General features: G+C 30.7%; 1 pseudogene; it reads left to right on the top strand.

Moving 5' to 3' along the window:
• Positions 1-674: 674 nt before the first annotated feature.
• LOC116133265 lies at positions 675-2,240 on the top strand (annotated as a pseudogene).
• The last annotated feature ends 3,028 nt before the right edge of the window (positions 2,241-5,268 follow it).

The following is a 5,268-nucleotide window of genomic DNA, read 5'->3' as shown; positions in this document are numbered from 1 at the left end:
TGTTGTTATTCTAAGTTGCTTTTGCAATGATTCATTGCACAATTTGTGATGGTAATTGTAACAGATTTGTGGGTTGTGTTTTTTGTTCTTTTGTAAGGAATCATGATTTTTTGGAGGCCTTTTTTTGGTGCAAGTATATGGAAATTATGATGGTATTACGGTCATTGTGGTTTATGTAATTTCTGTGTGGATACTGGATAGCGAATAGTTTTTTATGTGTTTTGACTTGGTAGATAATATCGTGTTAATTATTAATGAGAGTCAGTATTGTTATTTGAATCTAGTTTTTAGTATTTTTGTAAATTAATGATGGTATTTTTAGTTTGTTGAACATTAATTATTTGATTTTTTTTATATATATGAGATATTGTTGTTTCATTGTAGTTTCTACCGAGAAAATTTGATTATTCTATTCAACGAATATAAACTTTTTTGGTCTTAATTATTTAATGTTAAGTATTAATTTACCTTAAATGTAAACGGTTCGCATTCATCTAAATTTCTACATAGGTATATTAAGTATTTGATACATTCGATTAGTACGAATCTTTTTAAATGCATATAAATTAATCTATTGAATTATATTTTATGCATTCTACATGGATTATGTGGACATCTTATGTAGGTGTGTTGATGCTTTGAAACTTCTATGAGATAATTGGGCAATTGTTCAAATGGAAGAGGGTGCCTATGCTGTAAAGAGATGGGAGAACTTGGACACTGACATATTGGTGAAAATCTTCCTGTCTTTTGATGTCTTCTAGTTGAATTCAGGGATTGCTTACGTTTGCAATTCATGGCTTTCAGCTTGCTGTGATCCTCTGCTTTGGAAAACTCTTGATTTGTCCATGTTGAGATCAAATTTCATCAAAATCCCATTAGAGCCATATGTTTACGTGGATGGGTGTTCTGATAAGACATTGACTCATTTGTTGAAGATTTCCTTGAGTCTTAACTGAGGATACATAAGAACCTTGATTTTTCACTTTAATTTGTATGTAAGGGACAAACAATTTACTTATACTGCTGAAAGGTAATTTTTTTATGTTTCTATTTAAAACCTTGTTCTAGCAGTATGGGTGTCTTCTTTTTGCTAACTATGTTTTTGATTTGGTTTAAGATGGTTGATAATGTGGAATTGAATTATAATATGTATATTATTAAGGGATGAGAGGACGAAAGGGATGCTGATGCCTTTGCAGCCTGTTTAGCTATCGAGCTAGCTGTTTTATTTTATTAAGTTGCACTTCAATTCTATATGTGGGATGTGGTAATTTGTCACTTCTATTAGACTGCATCAAAGATGAAAATATTTTATGCATTATGTTGTTTGCTTGATTTGAATCACATGTGTGTTTTATTTGCTAAATGTAAGGAGATGCAACATCATCGATCATTCATTTTGACTTGATTATATTACAATTAATTTGATCAATTTACATTTAAAAGGAACACAAAATAGTTTTAACGTTTGGTTGCTCAGACATTTGTTATCTAAAATGATTATGATAGAAGAATTAGTGCTTGCATTCTCGAAGGTCTTTCTTTTTCCTTTTTACTCCCATTGTTTATTGACTGAGTCTTTGGCATTGCCTTTGATACCAATGATTATCATCTTTAATTTTCTTTTTCGCACAGTGAATTGGGAAGTAACCCACTATATATCGTTGTCTGTAGGTGCCCTCAACTGAGGCGACTTGTTATGCCAACTTGGAACAGAATAAAAAAGGTTGGATTTTGCAAGGCTATTCATACATGGAGATGTCTTGAATCCCTGACAATGCCTAGCATAGCAAATCCCCCTTATCTTATAAAGGAAATAGCCTTAAATTGCAAGAACTTCAGTGAACTCAAGGTCATGGGTCCTTTTGACGTTCTCTTTGCTTCTACGATAGCCAAATTTCTTCCAAACTTGAAGGTTTTGAGCCTAAGATGCTCAATGATAATTAAGGATGCCCTAATGCTTATATTGGATGACCTACCAAACCTGGAAGCCCTCAACATATCACATTGCCTTCTTATAGAAGGTCCACTGCTTCCTCCACCGATACCCAAAAAAATTATTAAGAAGCTAGATAAAATTATCTTGTAGAAGGCTTCTCATTACATGAATTCTTAACATGTAATGAGGACTCGCCATCATTTGCGAACGTACCCGAAATGATGAAGTGCTTCTAAGGTGGTACAAGTACGAGGAAGGCCTATGGAAAATGGATGAGGCAAGGTCTCTTGCTCTTTGATTAGAACACTGAAGAGATTGTAATTTAGTGGTAAAAAACTATAGTCTATGTATCTGTTCTTTAGGTATTGTTTTGCTTATATGAAATATCTACATAATATGTTGTTGAATAAGCACATATAGAATCAGTCCATTGTATTTTAGGTTGTCATCCTCCTAAAGCTTGCGTTTTAGGTTGTCAACCTCATAAGACTTGCCCATGGGAAAAGTATCATTTGTATGTATCATTATGTACATATGGTAAAATGTCAAATTGTGTTGCTTCAAGCTGATCTTTTATTGTCAATTAATGTTATTTCAAAATGAAATGGTTTCAAAGTAATATGTAATTGAGTATTTTATTTGTCATTTACATCGTTACAATTTAATCATAAGGATTTCTCTATTTTTAGTATATTATACGTATATATTTACGTTTTTGCACCTTGAATTGGAAATACTGTTTCCAATTCATGTTATTTTATGTATGGAACTATTATTGCTTATATTATTGAATTTGAAATTCTATTGATTTTGTAATCGTTAGTCTCAAATTCATTTCTATTGTCAGATTAAGTATTTGATAGTGAGATTTCGAAGGAATCTTTGATTTTCCTTTCTTTTATACTTTTATGTTAAGTTTGTATATGTTGAAATGGAAATATTATCCTAACATTGTTCAACTGAAATGAAGATATTAAAGTTTTGCAGTGCGCTGCAGTTTTGGCTTTGTAAAATTAGTAAGTGATGGAAAACATTGTCGTTTAAAATGTTGTTAATATTTAAAGTAAATTTGCGGATTTAATGTTCAGTATTTTACTTGAAGTAAATTTGGGGATTTAGGGTTTTCTCTATTAGTTTCGGCATTAAAGGCATTTGTCCCAGTCTGTTTGTCACGTTTTCCACATCCATCTTACCTCATTGACCGAAGTTGAGATAAGTAAAGTAAATTCTCCTTAGTTACAGTGACAATGTCGTTTTTTTTTTTTTCATTGGTTTAATTAATTTGTCATCGATTTTAACTTTGATTAAAGTACATATTATTCTTATGAAGTTCTCACATTTGTTATCATAGTTGTAAGAAGTTGTTGTTAGATGGTTGTGCTTAGGTTGTTTATTCATTTCTCTTGTAGTTGTGTTGTAGATTATTTTCTCGATAAATCTACTGCTAAAATTGGTGTCTTTCTCATTACGATTTTGTTTATTATTTTTGTTTATTATCTTGTTGTATTTAGTATACCTTGTAATACTGCTGTTGTTTTATGAATTGATGTTATGAAATGCCAGTGGTACAAATGCTTTAGAAGTTACCATCATTGTTATATCTAATTATCTATTTATTTTTTGGAAAATTTGCCAAGGTTTTGGTGTTCTTTGTAGTATGTCTGAGATATTGTTGTTTTCATGAGAATTGTAGCAGTTGAAGTCATATATGGTGAGTATATTAATAGCAGTTTGATATAGTGCTTGCATGTTATTCTGTTTTCAAATCACAATCACCAGTTGTAATCTTGTGTCTCTATCACGTTTTACAAAGAATAAATGTCTCCAAAGTAATAACAAAGTCTTACAATTTCTATTAAGTTGATTGATGGTCTGCTTTCTCTGTTTTTTTTATTTGATGACATTTTATTTTTTAATCGTAGTAATGGCTTCAAAAAACTTGATGAAATTTATTCGAAGACTTAATTCTGAAGTACTATATAAAAGAGGATCAAGCAGTGATTCCAAGTCAGAATTGTTTAAACCTTTACAGACTCATGTTTTACCTGCACCAATCTCCAATCCTATGAAACCCGATTCTGGGCCCTGCCATGTTGAATTGATTGAAGAAGAAGATAATAAATCAAAAGAAGTTTCATTATGTAAATTGGTGAAATGGCAGAAACCTTGTCAGCAAGAGGGTTCAAATACGAATTCTAAATAAAAATGGAAAAATCTTTCTAAAGAAGATCTAGATAGCAAAACATTTAGCCTAGGGAAAGAGGTAATGTTTTTTCACTTTATCATGTATGTAATTGAATATATACTTTATTTGCAATGGCGACATTAACGTGGTTTCACTGTTTTTGAAATAGGCTTATGAAGGTTTGTTAGAAATCAAAGAACGTTGGCTTGTTTTAGAAGATGTGATCTCAAATTTAAAAAAAGAAAATGATGATGTGATTTTCGAGGTTCGCAGATTGGAAGAACGGTTGAAGATATCATAGGAGGCATTTGAAAAGGTCAAAAGCAAATTGAAACACTGTCAAGAATGATTAGAAATGCTGAACAGTCTTCTTTAGAAATGAGCGGCAGCAAAAGGAAGTCTTTAAAAAGAAAAGTAATGAATTGTTTGATGAAAATACTAACATCAAATCTTTACTTGCACAAGCTGAGAAAGATAGAGAAGAGGCTTATGACTCGGTGTCAGAAATGTTTTTGGCCACCAGAAAAGCTTGTGTCAAAGAATTTAAGGTTAGATTTCCAAATGAAGATTCTAGTTTTTTAGAGACAATTGTGTTGAAGAATGAGAAGATGCTGCCTAATATAGATTATATTGACTGCAATGCTATTGTACCTTTTTCTGGTCTACTTAATGCCACTTTTGTAAATATTTAAACAGTTTGATTGTAATATTAATGTTGAATATTTTGACAACTTTTGCCATGCAAGTGTTTGTAGTTGTGTTATTATTACGGACACGGATGTATTTAGTTGACACTAATTTTTGTGTATGTGAAAAAAAATCTCCAGCATATGTAATGTTACTTCTGTAAATATTTAAATTGTTTAATTGTAATATTAATGTTAAATATCTTGACCATGTTTGTCGCGCAAGAGTTTGTAGTTCAATTATTATTACAGATGTGGACGTATTTAATTGATGTTAATTTTGCGTATGTAAAAAAAATGTATTTATAACACATAATACATATAATGTAGCATTCATTGTATTTGACAATAATAATATCAAATGAATAAATATCTTTGTAGAGAGCAATTTATGTTTTTGTATATATTTAAACATTTAATGTGACCTTTTCATATTCATATAAATATCTTTAATT

This window comes from Pistacia vera, unplaced genomic scaffold, assembly GCF_008641045.1.
Source record: "Pistacia vera cultivar Batoury unplaced genomic scaffold, PisVer_v2 Contig268, whole genome shotgun sequence".
Classification (NCBI taxonomy): Eukaryota; Viridiplantae; Streptophyta; class Magnoliopsida; order Sapindales; family Anacardiaceae; genus Pistacia; species Pistacia vera.
This window is presented reverse-complemented; position numbering and strand designations above follow the sequence as displayed.